The sequence below is a fragment of the Sminthopsis crassicaudata genome, chromosome 1 (genome assembly GCF_048593235.1).
Source record: "Sminthopsis crassicaudata isolate SCR6 chromosome 1, ASM4859323v1, whole genome shotgun sequence".
NCBI classification, from domain to species: Eukaryota; Metazoa; Chordata; class Mammalia; order Dasyuromorphia; family Dasyuridae; genus Sminthopsis; species Sminthopsis crassicaudata.
In genome coordinates, this window is record NC_133617.1 from 671,871,511 (window position 1) to 671,892,055 (window position 20,545).

The 20,545-nt window shown below is 38.9% G+C and overlaps 1 protein-coding gene and 1 long non-coding RNA gene across 2 annotated transcripts in view; one reads left to right on the forward strand and one right to left on the reverse strand.

Annotated features, from left to right (window-relative positions):
* Positions 1-3,917, forward strand: part of LOC141551572 (uncharacterized) — a 29,900-nt gene extending 25,983 nt beyond the window's left edge. The window contains exon 3 of the long non-coding RNA XR_012484906.1: positions 3,303-3,917. This is a non-coding gene — a long non-coding RNA (uncharacterized LOC141551572). The remainder of the gene's footprint in view (positions 1-3,302) is intronic.
* Positions 1-20,545, reverse strand: part of CACNA2D2 (calcium voltage-gated channel auxiliary subunit alpha2delta 2) — a 432,295-nt gene that overhangs the window by 329,998 nt on the left and 81,752 nt on the right.

Below are 20,545 nucleotides of genomic sequence, written 5' to 3' on the forward strand. Positions count from 1 at the left end.
TGAAATTTGGCTGGAAGAGGATGAAGTATAATCTGGAGGCCTGAGGACCTCAGGAGCTAACAAAACAGAGCTAAGAACCCTCCCCTTCTCAAGACCAAGACACTGAATGATGAAAGGAAGTTCCCTGAGAGAGAAGACCTAGAAAGACAACAGCATTTTTATGCCTGTCTGTCCATACCAATTTTTCTGTGCTGCTAAATGAGGAGAGAACAGGACACACTTAGAAGGTTCCAGGCTGGCCAGGCAGACCTTGTGGCTGGAGCTCTGTTAGGGATGTTTCTATAGAAATACTAAAGGTGAATGAACACCAGAGCTCAATGATTTCCTGCTTGTTCTCAAAAAAAATGTTCTTTTGAACACCTTGGGAGAAGGCTGTGGGTTGTCAAAACCAATTAATCCCCTTCCTGGGAGTGCTTTGGGCTCTAATAATCTTGCATCACACTGTTAGGGGCACATTATAGGTTTAGGGAGATGAATGAGTGGGATACTGTGACCAGATGACCTGAGTTGGCCATTACCTCATGGCTCAGGGTTAGAGTAGTCATAATAATAAGCTGTGATAATAGCTGATATTAATAGAGCATGTTAAAGTTTATACGAACACTTTACATGGATTATCTTACTGATAAATCTAATAAAAATCCCAGAAGGTAAGTACAACAGACCATATTGTCCCCATTTTACAGATGAGGAAAATTAAGTTCAGATAAATTAAATGATTTGTCAATGATTACAGAACTAGTATGTAGTAAAGGTATCTAATTTAGATAGGGACAGAATGGGATAATTCACAATTTGACCTTTCTACTCATCCTTGAAAGGAGATGAGATTAAGTTGCTCAATTCTCTGCTGGGTCAGACAATGAACAAATCATATTTTCTCTGTGCTTCAGTTTCTTTCTTGCAAATAAAGGTTTAGGACTGGACAATGTTCAAGTATTCTTCCATACTCTTTGATCAGATATGGAATCAGGAGTATAGTCTTTCCTACTCTTGAAAAGCAACAATGAACAGCTCTCAATGTAGCACTTGAAAGTTCCCTCTTGACTACCCTGTGAAGTGGGTAGAGAAATTGAGTTTTAGAGAATGACTTATGCACAGACTCACACAATCAACAAAACCCCCACCGCAAATAATTTTAGTTTGGTCCTGCCAACAGTGACTCTTTCACTTGCTCAGAGTAAGTCAGAGCTCAAACCTAGATAAATTGATTCCAAGATTAACACTCCTTTCATCATGACTATGGTGGGATAGAAACTAAGGCTTAGAGACAGTTTCCAGAAAACCTAGGAAGACTTGTGTGAACTGATACAGAATGAATGAGCAGATCCATATGGTCTGAAGGTACAAAATGAGATCCACACTTTTGGATATGTTTAGTGTGAGGATTTTTCTTTTGCTTGACTGTTATTATTACAAAGGTTTTGTTTTAATTTTTGGAAAAAAAATTGGGTAAGGGAGAAAAAAAAGGTCACTGAAGCAGTTTTTTAAAAAATGTCCAGATATATAAAATTCAAAAACAAACATATCAGCAGCAAAATTTGAAAAGTGAAATATTGATTTTATTATATTCTTAAATGAAAAAACAAATAATCTAAAAAAGTGGTTCATTATTTTATTTGATTCTCATCATCTGTCTCCTTTGCATTTGGAAAGTCACTTATTTGGTATGGATTAAGTTCAAAATATGAAAATAAAAAAGAAGCTGAGGCTCAGGAAGTTATATGATTTGACTTTGCATATTTGATAAACGACAGATCCAAGGTTCAAATCTTCTGACCCCAATCTTGTCTCTTTTTCAGAGGTAGCTAGGTGGTAGGCTACCAGATAGAATGTTGGGCCTGGAAGTCCATGGTTCAAATCATGCCTCAAACACTAACATAACTGTGATATTGGGCAGTTTTCTTCATCATAAAATGGGAATAATAACACCTACCTCTTCCCAGGGTTGTTGTAAAGATCAAATAAGATAATATTTGTGAAGGGTTTAATTCAGTACCTGGCACATAATAAGTGCTATGTAGATGCCAGCTATAATTTTTCTCTCACTATTTCCACTAAATAATTGAGGCTGTTTCTAAGGACTACGTTTATTCTCCTTCTGCCTGGCAACCTTTCTCCTCCAAACACTTCCACTATAACCAAGGGCTTGGTATGTGCTGAATCTGTTTCGAAAGAAAAGAAAAAGTCACCATGTTGCACTCCCAATCAGAGGCAGGAACAGCAATATAGCCAAGGTTATAAGTCTAAGAAGAGGCAGAGCAGATAAGACCAGGAAATGAGCCCATTTTTTAAAAAAGAAAAACCATGGCAAGAAGACAAATGAGGAGGAAATCAGGGTCAATAATAATCGTCTGAGTTTAAACGATGCATTCTGCATGCTTTTTTCGATTATCTCTGTTGATTCTTATATTAATGCTGCTAGGTAGGTAGGCAAGGCAAGATTATTATCATCTTTATTTCACAGATGGGGAAATTAAGACCATAAAAAATAATAGCTAGTATTTTTACAGCACCTGCTATATGTGCCCAGGAATGTGCTAAACACTTTATAAATATTATCTCTTTTGGTCATAACTCATATTTCATGTGATTCTCACAACTATTCTGGGAGGTAAGGAATATTTATTGTTACCATTTTACAGATAAAGAAACTGAGGTAAACAGGTTAAGTGACTTGATCAAAATCACAGAGCTAAATCAGAGTCTGAGGCTGGATTAGATTCAGATCTTCCTGATTCTAGCCCCTGAACTCTATTGGGTCACTTAACCAATTCAAATAAGAAAAGGGCCCTCCAAAAGTTCATAAAGCCAGGATGAGGAACCAGTCTCTTTCCTTTCACACTTCTGGCTTTCAAATCTTTTTTGTCTTGGAGAAGGAAGAATGATATTAAGTTCAATTCAATAAGAATTAAACATCTGCTATGTTTCAAGTACTGTATTAAATGTTGGGGATACAAGAACCGTTCCTGCCCTTGAGAAGCTTACATTTTAACTGAATGTGATAGTGTACACAGGCTGATCTTGCCATTTTTACCACCTGCACAGTTAGCTTGGCTCACATAGCTCGAACTCAGAATTCAGGAATTGTCAGCATAGATTGGGGCACTATACAAGCCCTTCCAAGGAGCAGCAGGGGAGGTCCCTTAGGACCTGAGCTCTGGGTCAACTTGGAAGGCATCACAGGTCTTTGAGACTGAGGGCAGTAGCAGAGATGCCTTTGGAGAGCATAGTCTTGCCTGCTGTAGTGAGGGAGGGAGGTAGTGATTTTCCCCTTCCCAGCCCATTCTTCCCTATTTCAGCCTGGTGAGCAGAGGATGAGTGTGTAGGGGAGCTGTCCAGCGCCCATGATCAAAGAAGGCATCAAGAAGATGGATGAGGCTCCTGCCTAGTGCTGGCCTCTTCATAGACAGAAGGGAGCAAAGGCTGAGCATTCATTTTCTGAAAAATACTGCTCCATACCATCCGCTGGGCTTCAGTGGTACCTGTGTTTATGCTCCAGTCTATTAACAAGAGGCAGAGCAGCAGAAGCAAAAGGGAAAGATGCCAATGGGAGGCAGAACAAGGGCAGAATTGTCAGATTTTCTTATCTCTTTCTCTTCCTCCTGTTGTCCCCCTCTCTCTTTCTTCTTATCTCCTTTTTTTTCTCCTTGTCTCTTTCTTATCACTTTTGCTTTTCCTTCTCCTTCAGTCTTTAGCTATCTTTTAAAAATTTCTTTGTTCTCTTTCTTCATTTCTTTATTTCTAATCTTTCTACTTTTCTTTTGCTCTGTCCTCTCAACACCACACTTCTCTTAGTTTGTCTATCAACCCCCCTCCCTCCTGAACTTTGGCCTCTGACCCACAGTTCTGATAGGTGATTTTTCACCTTAGATTGCCCCGAACCAGTTTTTCATATTATACTCTTACCATCTTTACACCATTATGCCTCCCCCATCTTTTCCAGTTCTTTCTACCTTTATTTAACTAAGTAGGTATTTTTTGAGCATGTCTGTTATGTCCAGTCCTGTGCCAAGTGCTAACAGAAAGACTAGAAGGGAAAAATAAAGAGTCTTTTACCTGAAGGTGCTTACACTCTCCTCTAAGGACACAGAACTATTAAATACTGTCATACTATAAAAGAAAGCAGCTAGGTAGCTCAGTGAATAAAGTGTTGAGCTTGGAGTCAGGAAAACCTGAGTTCAAATCCAGCCTCAGATATTCACTAACTGTGTGACCTTGGGCTAGCCATTTAACCTTTGTTTGTCTTAATCCCCTGGAGAAGAAAATGGCACACTGCTTTAGTGTCTTTGCCAAGAAAACCCCATGGACAGTATTGGGCTGCTATAGTCCACAGGGTCACAATAAGTCAGACATGGCTGACCAGCAACCAAAAAAACCAGTATAAAATCACATCTGCCTTGTGCACCATAGATCAGAGATGGCTGAAATGGTCAAGAAACGCTTTCTGGGGAAGGAAGGACTTGAGTCAGCACTGGAAGGATTGAGCAAGGAAAGTGGTAATGGCAGAAGCATAAGAAGGAGAAAAGCAAGTGAGAGAGACAGAAGCCTGAGAGAGACAGAAGCAGATTTCTGCCTCTCTGTCTCTGTCTCTGCATGTCTGTTTGTCGGTCAATCCTCTTCTTCTTTTCTCTTTATCTCTCCTTCTTCACCTTGGATACTCCAACATTTACCAGAAAGCCTTAAGAAATTTGTAGCTTTCCATAAAGGGGGAGGGAGAGTGCTAGGTTGGAGCACATGCTCATATCCTGCAGAGCCATAAATTGAAGGCTTTGGGTTCTCCTCTACCAGCCTGCAGACATCATGGCCATCCTCCCAACCCCTGGCTAATGGTGTGAGAAAGGGGCTGCGGAAGACTATTCCTTTTATAGGATGTATCAAGAGGGAGATAAAGCGGGAGGTCTCCAGTTGCTTGGGATCCATCTCATCTCTTCCTCCTCCAGAAACTGTTAGGAGCCACTAACAGAGAAAATGACCACTCTATTTATTTGACCAATTATCCAGCACCTATTTTGTTCTGGGTATTGGGATTTAGGGAGCTCCCTACTTGCTTTGGCAGAACCATACTTGGGATGTGATTCTAAAATCTCTGGATGGGGTGATCTATCTGGACTTGATCTTTTCCTACCCCTGTAAAATGAAACTGTTGTATTATAAAAAAGGAATAAAGGACTGATCTGTATAAAAATATCCATAGCTGCACTACACTTAATAGAAAACAACTGTAAATAATCTTGATGTCCAGCAATATGAACAAATAAATTAGAATATATTTATATAATGTAATATTATAATGCTGTAAAAAAGGATAAATATGAACTATACAAGAAAATATGAAAAGACCTCTATACAAAGTAAAGCTAAATGAAATCAGCAAAACTATTCTAGTCAACTGTTCACTGAAAAACAAGGAAGACAAAGAGGGAGGAAAGAAGAAGGGTGAAATCAAGGAAAGGAAGGGAGGAAGAGAGCAATATGGAGGGATGGAGGGAAGAAGGCAAGAAGGTAAGGAGAGAGAGGAATGAAGAAAAGGATTGAGGAAGAAGAAAGAGAAGGAGGATGAAGGAATGAAGGGAGAGAAAAATAAGGAAAGAAAGGGGTGGAAGGGAAGAGAGGAAAGGAAATAAAGGAAAGGAATGAAGAGGAAGTAAAAGGAGGGGAAAAGAATAAGAAAGAAAAGGGGAATGGAGAAGCAAGCAAAAAAAAATGGAAGAGAAGGAATAAATGAAAGAAGGAAAGAAAAAGGAAAACCAATGTTAGAATTTCAAATGTAACTAGAAGAAAATACACACACACACACACACACACACACTTTTTCTTTTGCTTGTTAATTCATTTGGGTCTACTTAAATGCCAGAGATTTTATGTAAAATTATATTCCTTATTTTGTTTTATGTATGTTTGTTGATGGTTATTAAGTTTGTAATGATTTTTTAATTGAAAGAGTTAGACCATGTAACCAAAAGGTCCTTTCCAGCTCCAATGTTAAATGATAATAGGGTTCAGCCAAGTCCCTTCCCTGTTATGAGGTCTGTGTCATCTCCTACAAATGAGGAGGCTGGACTACACTCTCCCTTCTAACTTCAGTTTTCTATGATGCTGGTTCCTTTTTCTCCCATGGGATGAGGACCACAGGGAGTATAATTCAATGATAAGAACCCAGAAAGCTGGAAGTCAGTAAACTTAAATTCTATCCTTTTGCCTTTGCCTCCAATTAAGGGATGACTTTGGGAAAGTAACTTTCTCTTTGTGAACCCTAATTTTCTCATCTGTAATTGGGAGATAGCACCAGAATTGACATGAAAATGAGAAAAAAAGAGAAGAGAGACAGAGAAATAGAAATATAAACAAAGACATAGAGAGAGATGCAGAGAGAAATAGAGAGAGCCAAAGGTAGAGAGAGGCAGAGCCAGAGAGAGATGAAGAGAATAAGACAGAGAGACAGACATACAAAGACAAAGAGAGATAGATTCATAGAGATGAAGAGAAGAAGGCAGAGAGAGGAGAGAGAGATATACACACACAGAAAAGGGAGAGAGGAAGACAAAGAGACAGAGAGAGGAAGAAAGATGACACAGATGAGACACAGAGAGAGATGGAGAGATATAAAGAGATACGAGAGGGATGGAGAGAGAATTTAGCCATGACTACAGCACGACAATTCTTGATTCCAGTGGCCAGATAATGAAACATATTTTTGTCCTCTCATATAAGGATGGTAGGATAGGAGTGTACAATGTTATGTACACACCATCAGATGTTGGTATGTCAATGTAGATTGTATAATTGTTTTTCATTGGTCTGGGAAAGGCTAGGAAGGAATTACTGTTAAGTGATAATGACATTTTAACACCCCAAAATATCAATAGAACATTTAAAAAATCAATTAAGGAAGTGTATTATTGTTCAGTCATTTTTTCCAGTTGTATCTGACTTTTTTGTGACCCCATTTGGGATTTTCTTACGAAAGATTCTAGAGTAGTTTGCCATTTCCTTCTCTTATTCAGTTTATAAATTAGGAAAGTGAGGCAATTGAGATTAAGTGACATGCTCAGTATCCTAAGGCAATAAGTAGCTAGATTTCAACTCAGATCTTTCTGACTCCAAGCCTGGCTATCTATCCACTGAACCACCTAGATGCCCCAAGGAAATGTCTCTTTTGTTTTTGGAGAGGTGACTGCCTATGGGGCATAGAATGTCAGATGGGATGATGTGATGTCTGATTTTGCTCAATTATTATTTCCTTGTAATAAGAAAACATTTTGGGGGCAAGAGAGAAGTATATATCTATAAATGATGTAATATAAAAATAAAAGGCATTAGTAAAACTTTTATAAAAGGAAAAATCAATTGGGGGATGACAATTCATTGTACAAAATAATCCTTTCCTTTCTGCAAATGAGAATTGGCTTTGCTAGCAGCATTAGGGAGTTGGCAGGCTTGGGAGTGGCTAACTTTACTGGGGAATTTGGCAAAGCTTGGCGTCACTAGAGTCATTTCCCTCCATTAGCCTCAACCTGCTCTTTCTAGCATCCTGTTCAGCAATCCTCATTTTTTTTGGGTAGGGGTATTTTTAATTCCTTTGTTAAGGGTTATGAAAATACTTAGGTGCACTACCAATTTGTGGGGCTAGCTTGGTAGACAGATTGGAATGAACTCAGGCTGTTGGCCAAAGAGAAGATATGACTTCCCTTGAATGCAGATAGTGAAGGAGCCTACACTCTGCTCTTTGGTGAATTGGACCTTAGCTTCAAGGATGGTTTTGGATATTCCAACAAGAAGACAGACTTGTTCCCAGGTAGTCACTTATGTGATGGCAGACATGGCTCCCCAAAACATGGAATTTTATCCTTGAGTTCATGAGAAGCGATAGGAGGTTTCTGAACAAGAAAGCATGTTCTGAGGAGCACAAGTGGAAGGTAACTTGGAAGTGAATGGATAAGTGGTAGATAAGTAGGGCCTAGAGGCAAATAAGCCAGTTAAATAAAACTCAGGGAAGGTTGGTTGATGGTAGGGAGAATGGAAAAGAAGTGGATGCAAGAGAGACCATTTTGGAAGAATTCATAGGAATTGGTGATTGATTGACTATGAAGAGTGACAGTCACAAATGAGATGTTTATTTGCTTCCATTACTTCCTTAAAAAAAAAAAAAAAAAAAAAAACAACTCCATCCCTACTCCCAGTTCTGACTGTCTGTCCTCCTGCTCCAGGGCAGACACTCTAGCTCTGAGTGATGGGTGCTGCTCCTGGAGATTTGTCCCCTGCTGCAGGCAGCTTCATGCATCCCCTTCCCCCACTGAGTGCAAGGGAAGAGAGCCATATGGAGAGAATAATAAGACAATTAACTTTCCATTAAAGAATAATAGATGTGTGTTTTTAAAGAGACAAACTCTAGAGATCTCAGTCCCTGGATACATTGGGGAGAGGGAGCTATATTGTTGAGGGTGATGCCTTCACTTTGCTCCATAAAACCAGGACTCTGGTCCCTACTCTGTCTCTAGCACACCATTGACACTGTTCAAGGCTCTTTTCCTGTAGGAATCTCAGGCCCTCAGTTGGAATATTCCCCCAGAGGAACTTGACAAGATCAGCAGTAAGGTCTCTTCCAGCTCAGATGTTCTCAGAATATAAAGCAGGCTTTTGCATTCAACCATTTATGAAGGCTGCATTAAATAGACCCTATGGGGGGGGGAATGTCCCAACATTAAGGGAGGCAAGAAAGGCACATCACAGCAAAGTTATGAGCACTTTATGCTTCTGGCAACCCAAAGGCTACTTCTTCTCTCTCCCTGTCCCCACAAGGACTTCCTTTGGACAGCAAGGAAACGGGTCATGAAAAGGAATGGGCAATTTCATGTATTCTCTGGGTTTTATGAAAAGATCACGGTGAGTTGGGGTGGAGAGGATAATGGAAGATATTTGGCAAATGACTTACTTGATTGGGCTTGAATGTAGAGCATTAGATTGGCATTTTCATGACTTTGGGGGAAGAAAGGAGACAAAACCAGGGTGGGAACTGGGATAGCTTGGGAAAGAGGTGCTGAATGAAAGGGAACAGGATGCCTGAGATAAGGGAGGTAAGCTCTAGCTCAGGGACGTACTACTAAGGGCCATATTGGGTTTTCATTTCTCCCACCCTTTAGTCTTTCTTTTTCTTCTGTTCCCTTCTTCCTTATCTCTCTACCTCTACCTCCATCCCTCGTTCCCTTTAGCTTGCCTTGCTCTCTTTTCATGTTTTACCCTCTTCCCCTGATCCATTCCTCTTCGTTTTCCACATTGGCCCTACCCATAGCTGCTGTTTACCCTTCATGTGGACAGTTGCAGGGATGAACTCCAGCTTGAACTGGTAGAGAGCCGATTGTTAAATTTCCAGTGTGAACAATTATACCTTAGAAATTAACAAAACTACAAATCAGGATTTTATTTGTTGTTTTTTTGGTTACTAGACTTAAAAAATAATGGAAAATGTTTTGACAATAAAGATTAAATTTAACTGTATCACAAGTACCTTTTTTTTTTTTAAATCAGAAAGATAGCTGTTAAACATTCATCAGCACATTCTGCCAAGGTATTGCCATGAAAATCAGTTGCCTTGTGAGATAACCCCCACCTCTATTTCTAGCCCAACCCCTCAGAACTCAAGACTAAGTTAAGATAGAACCTATTACTTCCAGATTCTGGCTTATTGGAGGTGGAGAGAGAGGAAGTGATGGGGAAGGCAGAGATGCTCTGTTACTTAACTAGTAGTAGCTGTGTGACTTGGAGGTCTCATTTTCTTTGTCTATAAAATGTAGATCATCTTTGGGGTTTTTTAAGCTTTTTATTTTCAAGACATATGCCCGGATAATTTTTCAATATTGACCCTTGCATAGCCTTGTGTTTCAGATTTTCCCTTCCTTCCCCCTACTCCCTCCCCTAGACGGCAAGCAATCCAATATATGTCATTTATACATGTTAAAATATATATTAAATCCAATAAGTGTAAACATTACACAATTATTGTACTGTACAAAAAAAGGAAAGTAAATGAGTAAGAAAACAAAATGCAAGCAAACAACAACCAAAAAAAGGTGAAAATATTATGTTGTGGTCCACACTCAGTTCCCACAGTCTTCTCTCTGGGTGCAGATGGCTCTCTTCATCACAAGGCCTCAATCATCTCATTGTTGGAAAGAGCCAAGTCCATCAGAATTGATCATCATATAATATTGTTGTTGAAGTGTATAATGATCTCCTGGTTCTGCTCATTTCACTTAGTATCAGTTCATGTAAGTCTCTCCAGGCCTCTATGAAGTCATCTTCCTGATGACTGTTTCTTACAGAACAATAACATTCCATAACATTCATATACCGTAACTTATTCAGCCATTCTCCAATTGATGGACATCCATTTATCTTCCAGTTTCTAGCCACTACAAAAAGGGCTGCCACAAACATTTTGGCACATACAGGTCTCTTTCCCTTCTTTAGTATTTCTTTGGGATATAAGCCCAGTAGTAGCACTGCTGGGTCAAAGGGTGTGCACAGTTTGTAATTGCTCTCCAGAATGGCTGGATTCTTTCACAACTCCACCAACAATGCATCAGTGTCCCAGTTTTCCCACATCCCCTCCAACATTTATCATTATCTTAGCCAATCTGACAGGTGTGCAGTGGTATCTCAGAGTTATCTTAATTTGCATTTCTCTTATTAATAGTGATTTAGAGCACCTTTTCATATGACTAGAAATAATTTTAATCTCTTCATCTGAAAATTGCCTTTTCATATCCTTTAACTATTTATCAATTGGAGAATGGCTTGAATTCTAATAAATTTGAGTCAGTTCTCTATATATTTTAGAAATGAGGCCTTTACCAGAACCCTTAAAAGTAAAAAAAAATGTTTTCCCAATTTATTGCTTCCCTTCTAGTCTTATCTGCACTAGTTTTGTTTGTACAAAACCTTTTTAATTTATATAATCAAAATTATCTATTTGGTGTTCAATTATGAGTTCCAGTTCTTCTTTGGACCCAAATTCCTTCCTTCTCCACAGTAGATCATCTTTAGTGATGATGATCTTTAAAGTTCTTCCCACTTCCTGATGGTCCTAAGGATGGAATTTGAAGTCACAAGACCTCAGTTAAAATTCCATCACCATCACTCAATAGCTGTGTGACCTATAGAATCACTCAATGCCTCAGTTTCCTCATTTGTAATATGGGGATAATAATACTTGATAGGACCCTTCTATAAGACTGTTTTGAGGATCAAATCAGACAAGCAATGAAAAGTGCTTTATGAATTGCAAAATATAGTATATGTGTCAGATACAATCATTCTTGAATGCCAGAATGACAGGTAGTGGGAGCCCTGTCCCTTATCTGAGGCCTCCAGAGAGAGATCATCACTGAATTCAGAGATGGTGATGGGCTTTAGAGTTCCTGTCCCTTTGGGGACAAATTCTCTCAGTCTAGAGCCTGAGTTGGAAGGGGACCCAACACAAGCTAGATTTCTGCCTATGCCTAGAGTACTCCAGATGTGCCACACAGCAAATATTAATTACATGTTCCCTGGGAGCTCCAGCACAGAAGTGGGGGGATGCAGAGAGAGAAATGAGGAAGCCAGAGGCAGCAAATGAAGAGAATCATCAGCTGGTACCTAAAAATAGTTCTCAGCCCCAAAGGACAGAGGATTCGGACAGTAGCAGCCTTTTTTTTTAAAGAGGGATCAAAACCCTGCACATCTGTCACTTAGGCCTTCCTGGAAAGCTTCACGTGACCTTTCTGGGGATCCAGCAATTGGTTATGAAGGGAGGGGGCTCTAAGTTCCCATTTAGACTTTGCCACTAAAGGATAGGGCTGGCACAGGAAAAAGAATGACACATCCTCCTCCTCCCTTTCACCCTGAAGCCTCAAGGGCACAAGTAGTTTTTGTTCCCCTCTTCCTAAAGCATTTCCTGCACAGGCATCCTAAGTAAGGACAGTCAATAAACCAGTGTTTCAGCTTCCCTGTACGGGATAAACTCAATGATATATTCATTAAAAATAATTTTAAATTCTGCCTAAGTTTTTGAGGTCAAAGACCATTAGATTGTAAGCTCTTTGAGGAGTCATTTGCCTCTTTGCATCCCCATCACTTAGCACAGTACTTGGTATATAGTAGGCACTTAATAAATGCTGACTGATTGATTAATAGCCCAGTTAGTGAGGCTAAGACTAGAAGCTATGGGCTATGCCAGATCCAGTTCTTTCAATGTCAGAAAACCAGACAAACAACCTCTGTTCATGATGACAGACTGAGTCTTTACCCAGGTCACAAAACAAATCCTAATTCTGATCTTAGATTGAGTCTTAAATGGAACCTGTGACAATTCTGACCACACATTGAGTCCTGATTTGGACAGAATCATCATCTTGGTTATAGATTCACTTTTAACTCTTTCCTTCCTTCCTCCTCCATTTATTGAAAATAAAAGTGATTGGGTCTTCAGGATTCTGCTCATTATCAACCCAGAAGAACAGCTTCAGGTAATTGTCAGTGAGGGCACAGAAGGAAGGGCAGATGCTGAACAATCTTCTCCAGAGAATGGGCTTGGACTGAATGTCTGAGAGCTCTGATTTTGGCCACTTCTTAATGGATAAAAGTTCTGGGCAGTGTTCCACAGATTCTTTACCTTTCTTAATTTGTACTGTTTTCCTAAAATAAAATCTCTTCTGTTCCCCCTCTTCATCCATCTTTCCATAGACTCTCAACTTTGTAAAAATGGGTACATGGGAGTGAGAATTCATGCTAACTTTGGAGAGGATTTAAGAAGCCTGAAAGGACAAGAGGTGGGCAATGGGCCACACAATCTTAGACTATTAAAGGGTAGGCAGCACTAAGAGAACAAATCTGGGCAGGAGGTAAGAGAGAGGCCATGGCATAATAACTGTCTTCAAATATCTCAAAGTCTGAGATGTGGAATAATGATAATAGTTGCCAATTTAATGGCATTCTAAAGTCTGCAAAATGCTTCTCTCCCACCAGCACCATAAAATAGGTAAAGAAACTAAAGTTCAGAGAAATAAAACCATTGACTTAGGATTATACAGCTAATAAATGGGATATGGAATATAAATCCAGGCAGCAAGGTGGCACAGTGGCTAGGGTGCTGAGCCTGTAGTTAGGAAAAACTGAATTCAAACCCGACCTCTGACACAACTGTGCACTCTGGCGAAATCACTTAACTCAGTTTTCTCAATTGTAAAATGAAGATAATATAAGCACTTGCCTCCCAGGGTTGCTATGAGGGTCAGAAGAAAAAATACTTATAAAGTATTTAGCAAAATTCCTAATATATGGTAGGTGCTATGTACCTATGATAATAAAGATAATAACAATGATAATGATGATAATTGTTGTTATTGTTTCTAGCGTTACCCTCTGTCTCATGTGGAAGGAGAATTCGACTTATTCTAGGCAGCTCCAGAGAACAGAATGAGAAGCAATGAGTAAACACCTTTAGGGAGGTAGATTTCCATTTCACAGAAGGAAGAACTGCTTAGTAGTTCAAATTGTCCAACAATGGATTAAGCCTCCTTGATAAAGAGTTACAGGGCATTGGAGTGTTCAAGCAGAAGCTGCATTGTCCATTTGCCAGGGAGATTTTAGAAGGGAATCATTGCTTCAGAGAGGGGTCAGGCTAGATTCTCCCCTCACTAATGCTTCTTCTAGCTCTGATATTCTAGGATATAATAAATAAAGGGACAATAAACTTATAGCTAGAAGATATTTCAAGAAATCTCCAGCTCTCTGCTGTCAGATGGATGAAGCCCTAAGCCATTCAGGACACACGGCCATCTATTTTGGTCTTTAAGAGCTCTAAAAGCAGCATACCTTCCCTTAATTTCCTATTCTGGTGTGTGTTCTCAAAGAGCAGTAAATTTCTACTGATCACAATCCCTTCTGTTTTTACTCATTCCTCCTGGCCCAAAGAGGTGCATCCAAACAGTTTCTTATCTGGGGCAGCTCTCAACTCTGTACCTACCTCCTTCTACCTTCAGACACAGAGGAATGTCACTCAACTCCTAGGAAGAAAGGATATGGCTTTAGGACAGAATATGTCTACTTATGCCCACTACTCTTAGACACCCTTATGAATTATTCATCCCCATTAGCCTCATTATGCAAATGAAATAAAAGGCAAAGCATCTGGTTCCCTGATCTTCCCCCCAGGATGGGTGCAATATGGTAAAGAATGGCAAGCAAGGGTGAAAGGAAAAAAAACTGGAGGAAGGGACCCATGAAGGAAAGATTCACAAGGATCTTTGCTAATTCAGAACATTAGAAGAGCTCAGAGCAGTAAGGAAAACTGAAAGGAAGGACAAAGCTTAGCATCCCCAACTGAGGGGGAGGGGGGCATGGAAACAGTGGGGAACAGGGGGGAACAAACCAGAAAGCAAGAAAGGGTTTCATTTAAATAAATCCCTTACCCTAGGAACAGGGAATACATGTAATTCTTAATAATTAAGACTCCTAATAATGTAATTCCTAATAATTAAGACATGATGAAAAGAGCTTGGAATTTGGACTCAGGAGACCTGGATTTGGAACCAGGCTTTGTCACAGATAGCTCAGTGACTAGGATCAAATTACTTCCTTCTCTGAGGTTGAGTTTTTTCATCTCTAAAATGGGAATAATAAAACTTTCATTACCTACTTTACAGGACTGTCTTGAGGAAAAGGTTCAATAAAACTTGAAGTATGACAGAAGTGGGAGTCATCCATTATTTTATTTTATGTTAATTTTTTTAACATTCTTTTTCTTTATTTTGAGTTCCAAATTCTCTCTTTCCTTTTTCTTTTCCTCTTTCCTCATCTTTTCCCCTTGAGAAGGCAAGCAATATGATACCATTATGCATGTGAAGTCATGCAAAACATTTTCATATTATCTATATTGCAAAAAGAAATCAAGAAAAATAAAGGGAAAATGATATATTCCGAACTGCACACAAGGTTTGTCAATTCTTTCTTTGATGTAGAAAGCAAAAATAGCTAGATGACACAGTGGATACAGCACCAGCCCAGCATCAAGAGGACCTGAGTTCAAATTCAGCCTCAGACACTTAAGACTTACTACCTGTGTGATCCTAGGTAAGTCACTTAATCCCAATTGCCTCTCAAAAAAGTTTTCATTACAGGAACTTTGGAATTGTTATAGATTTATATATGTACACACACACACACATACACATATATATATATACATTTATATATTATATGTTATAGATTTAGTTATGTGTTATATGTATCTAAGTTTTTCACAGTTGATGATTGCTATAAGATTGGTAGTGTTATATACAATGTTCTGTTCATCACTTTTCACTAGTTAATATGAGTCTTCCCATGTTTTTCTGAAACCATCCCCTTCATCTTTTAGTACAGAACAGTAGTATTCTCTCAGAATCACATACACTCCAATTAATGGGTATCCCCTTAATTTCCAATTCTTTGGCACCATAAAAAGAGCTGCTGTAGTTTTGGGGGGGTACAAATTGGTCATTTTCACTTTTCTTTGATCATTTTGGAATACAGGGCTAGTAGTTGTATTGCTGAATCAAAAGATATGAGCAGATTTATGGCCTCCTTGGGCATAGTTCTAAATTGTTCTCCAGAATGATTAGACCACTTCACAACTCCTTCAACAATGCATTATACTTGTTTTCCAACATCTCTTCCAGCATTTGTTATTTTCTTTTTCTGCCATGTTAGCCAATCTGATATATATGAGGTGGTATGAATAATTTTTATTTATATTTCTCTAATTTTTAATTAGATTTAGATAATTTTTCATTTGGCTATTGATAGCTTTGAATTCTTCTTCTGAAAATTACCTGTTCATAATCTTTGACCATTCATTAATTGCAGAATAGGAATCATTTATTATTAATGCTAATTAATAATAACAACAGAGAACAAAGATGCATATGGAAGACAGGAACTCCTGGAACCACTTGGGGGAGAGAAGGGAGATGGGAATTGAAGACAACCAAGGAGAGCATTAGAGAGAAGGTAGGGAACAACAGGTTTTTGTTTACTTTGTGCCTATATTTGGCTTTGAATAGGGACTTGACTTGACTAGGTCTGTACACAAAAGAAATTAGTCTGGCAGCATATGAAGAGAGTGTGGTGAGAGAAAATGGAGATGAGAGGCTCTGTTATGCCATTGCATGGTACAAGTAGGGAGGGATGACAACATATAGAAGGATGATGATAGTGTATAGAGAGGAGATAATAGATATTGTCCAGATGTTGCCCAGATAGAATCAATAGGATTTGGTGACTAACTGGATATGAAAAGTGAGGAAGAGAGAAAAACCCCCCAAAAAAGATTTTTTTCTGTAATCCTAGCTTAAAAGGAACTGGTCTAAAATCATAACCAGTTAGTTGAAGATTAGGGACTAGAAAACAGATCTAATAATAGGCTCTGTGATTTTTTTTTTTCTCTTCTACTAACCATATTTATCTAGCATAATTGGTCTTCAGATAGTCTGAATAAAAAGGCTCATTAGCAAAGTGAAGGAATACTACTTGGCTAATGTCACTCAGTTGAGTCAAAGGGGAAAGTGAAGGAGAAAAAAAGAAAAAAACTTGTCTTGAAAAGCAGCCACCTCTTCCGTAGCTCAGGGCCAAAGGTCTCTCCCATCCCTGTGTCAGAAAGGAAAGGAAACTATCAAGGAAGGAAAGGAAGTATAAGTGAATGATGAAGGAAAAAAACTAAATCATTAATCTTTCAAATCTATGCAGTGGATATTATCCTAGGGTAATAGAGGTCCTGATTCCCTGAGCCATTGATGCCTACCAAGTTCCAAGATGGTACCTCAAATCTTAGCCAGTTTCCTTTGCTCCCCCAACAGTCATTTGTGGGGCCCTGAGCAAGTCAAATTGAGCGATGACATCTAGCTTTCTTTATCTCAATTGGTTGTTAGTGAGAAAAGGAGGAATGAACTTTCCAAGATACAGGATTTTACAGCTTTCTTCTCTGTCCGTCAGCATTCTAGCATCATTTTACTTTCTGGGTGCAGAAGTGGTGGGAAGGAGGATATAGCATTTGAAGTGAAGAGAAGCTTGAAGCTATGAGGAGTAGGAGAGAGGTGGATGGAGAATCATTGACTTCTGCTGAAGCACAAATCACAAGCAGTTATGGTTCTGGGGGAGTGGGGCAAGGTCTTCAGTAAAATGTAATTCCCACTTTTCAACTCAAAAGTCCTATCCAGGGTGAGCTTTTGGAGTGAGTGTGGCTACTAGGGCTTGTTATAGTTTGTTTCTTGTAGGAGCAAAGGAAAGAAGCTGCTTATGTAAAAGAGTTGAAATAGGGGCATCGACCATAAAATATAAACCTTGGAAATGCTGCATGATAGGGGAGACACAGTACCAAACAGGGGTAATCAGCAGTGATTTAACAACCCCCCAACATCCCTCCATTTACATAACAGATTTGAAAGTTTTAAAATGTACAGATAGATGTTTTTCCAATTGAAATTATGTTTATTAAGCTCTTGCTGTTTGCAAGGAACTCAGCTAGACACTTAGGATACAAAAAACAAAACAACGTATCACCTACCCTAAAGATACTTATATTCTATTGGGGAGAGACAACTGAAGATTCAACATGTACACAGATAAGTAGGTATGTGGTAACTGTAGCATATGTAATATATTTTCTTCCAGTCAAACCAAGATACAGAATTAAAATCTATGTCTATTTTCAAATTTGGTCGCATACAGTAGAATCCTATTCTGAACACAACATGCTCAGAAATCTGGGCATATCAAATTAAATCATCCCACCTCCTCTAAAACACATTAAATAAAACCAATAAGCCTCCTCCTAAATATTATGTCATAATTTACTCTGACTGGAACCTTTTAGTTTTTGGCCTTGCATTTGAAGTCTTCCACAATCTGGCTTCCACCTATCTTTTCAGATATATTTTATGTTACTTCAATTCATGCACTATTCTCAGATGGATTTTTTTTTGAAAATCTGTACTTATTTCAGAGCAACATTAGCATGGGTAGATAGAAAGTTGGCCTTGAAACAGGGAGGACATGAGTTAAAGTCCCTTCTATGAAAAAAAATTGTTGTAATTTGGGGCAAATTACTTAACTTATTAGTAATGTAAACAACTCTCTAAAATTATTGAGAGAGTTACTGATTTTTTTTTTTTGGGGGGGGAAGAAGGGGTATTTCCTCATCTGGAGCGCCCACACAGAAAAAATCATAAGTTTGATCAAAAAATTAAAAGTCTTATCTAAAATACAACCCTGTAGAACCCAACCCTTCAGTAATCTCTTTTATAAAGCAAAGACTTAATTTTACTTGAACCTTTTTCTGTAAATTGGGATTTTCACATATTGGGCTTGTTTAAAGCAGGTTAGACCTTTTGACTGCCCAGCATTTTTTGTTTTTCTCCTCAACCCAAGGCACCACCTAATTTCTTTTTCTCTGTCTCGCCTTTGATGTTGCCTTTCCCAACGAAATAGGAATGTCCTCAGGGATTCTGCCCTGAGCCCTGTCCTCTATCTCTATTAGACCTCCCCTGGCAATCTGATTTTCTTCTAGGACTTCAATTATCACCTCGATGCTGATGATTCCAAAATCTCCATCTGTAGTTTTGACTATTCCTGAGCTCACTTCTGGAATCTCCAATGTTCTGCAGGGTATCTCCACCTGAACATCCTGCCAACATTTCAAAAGCAACATGTCCCACCCTGAGCTTATTATCAGTCCCCCAGCACCTGCTGCTCTCCTCATTCTAAATTCTCTTTCTGACAATGCTATCATGACTGGATTGGTCACTTAGGATCAAAATCTCAAGCTCTTTATAACTCTCTCTCTCTTCTGGTTGCTAATTCTTCTTACCTCTTCCTCTGCTAATTCTCTCAGCTCAGCTCCATTAGGCCACTCTCCTTAAGCATTCATCATGTCAATATGTCACAATAGAAAGATCAAAAATGGATGAATGGTCCAAAATCCTGGGTTCAAATTCAGATCCTTACTTAGCTTCCCTTCCTCCTTTTTCTATTGTTCTATATTATCTCTTCACTCTCTTTGCAACCATGAACAAGATATTTAACTTTTCTGGACCTTGGTTACCTCATCTGTAAAAATAAAAGATCAAATGTCCTTTGAGCTCTTTTCTAGTTTTAATTCTATGATCCTATGGTCACTTATCTGGATTGCTTGAATAGTCTCTTACCTGTTCTCCAATCCCTATCACCACCACCCCTTTCCAATTAATTTCATGTATTGACAGATACAACTTCTTAACACATCACTCTGCTCATGTTACTCTCATGCTTAAAACCAACTCTTTAGTGGTTCCCAATGCTTATTTAATGAAATCCCAATTCCTCACATTTCCCGGCCCTCTGCAATCTGGCCCCAGCCTCCTTTCCTGCTGTTCTTCTAAATGCACTTTTTGATCCAGCCAAACTGGTCTCTTCAAGGGTTTATAAACACAGACCTTGAATGTCCCTGTCTCCCTAATGCTGCCCATGCTGTTCCTTGACACCTGTTTCTTACCAATTCATATCTCTTCTCTCAAAATCCTGCCTGTTCTTCAAAGTTCACCTGGAGTCACAGAAACTTAATGGCAGGAAGACACAGTTACCTAATCTTATCTGCACCTGAACTATGGCATATCCAATAGTGATCATTCTTTGCATTTCCTAGAGACTTAGTTCATTCCACTTTGGGTTAGCTCTAATTATTTCAATTTGCCTCATTGAAACTTCTACCCATTATTCCTATTTCTGCCTCCTGGGCCTAAGAAGAAAAAAGGCAACTCCTACTTTGATGTGATAGCCTTCCAAATACTTTAAGACAAAATCAAGTTCTCCACAAGTTCTCTCTTCTTCTTATGGTTAAATACTCATCCCCAGTTCTTCTAAATAATCCTCATATGATATGAGAACAATGCTGTCCTCTTAACACCCTCCATTTTTTCAATGCCTTTCCAAAAATGTGGCACCCAGACTTGAACTCAGAATTCCAGGTGTGGTATGATTAGTCCATAGAACAGACCCACCTTCTTTGTAAAGTCTTCTTTGATCACATCAACCCATAAGGATCACTCTCTTCTAAACTGCTGCAGCTTTTTTGTTTGTATTCGTCATTGTTGTCGTAATTTAGTTGCTTCAATTGTGCGCTACTCTTTGTGACCCTATTTGGGTTTTCTTGGCAGATTCACTAGAGTGGTTTGTCATTTCCTTCTCCAGCTCATTTTACAGATGAGGAAACAGAGGCAAAAAAGGTTAAGTGACTTGCCCCACCACACAGTGAGATTTGAACTCATGAAGATGAGTGTTCCTGATTCCAACCCTGGAATTCTATCCTCACTATCTAAGCTATCCCATCCTTATGAAGTCCTTATAACAACTAGCTTTGAAAAATTGAGCTCCCTTTATTTTATCTCCTTCTCTTTTCTACTTCTATTCCCTTATGTGGTCAAAGTAAGACAGAATCTTGCTTATTCCTTGCTTATCTAACTTAGAATTAGAAGGGACCTTATCAAATCCATTC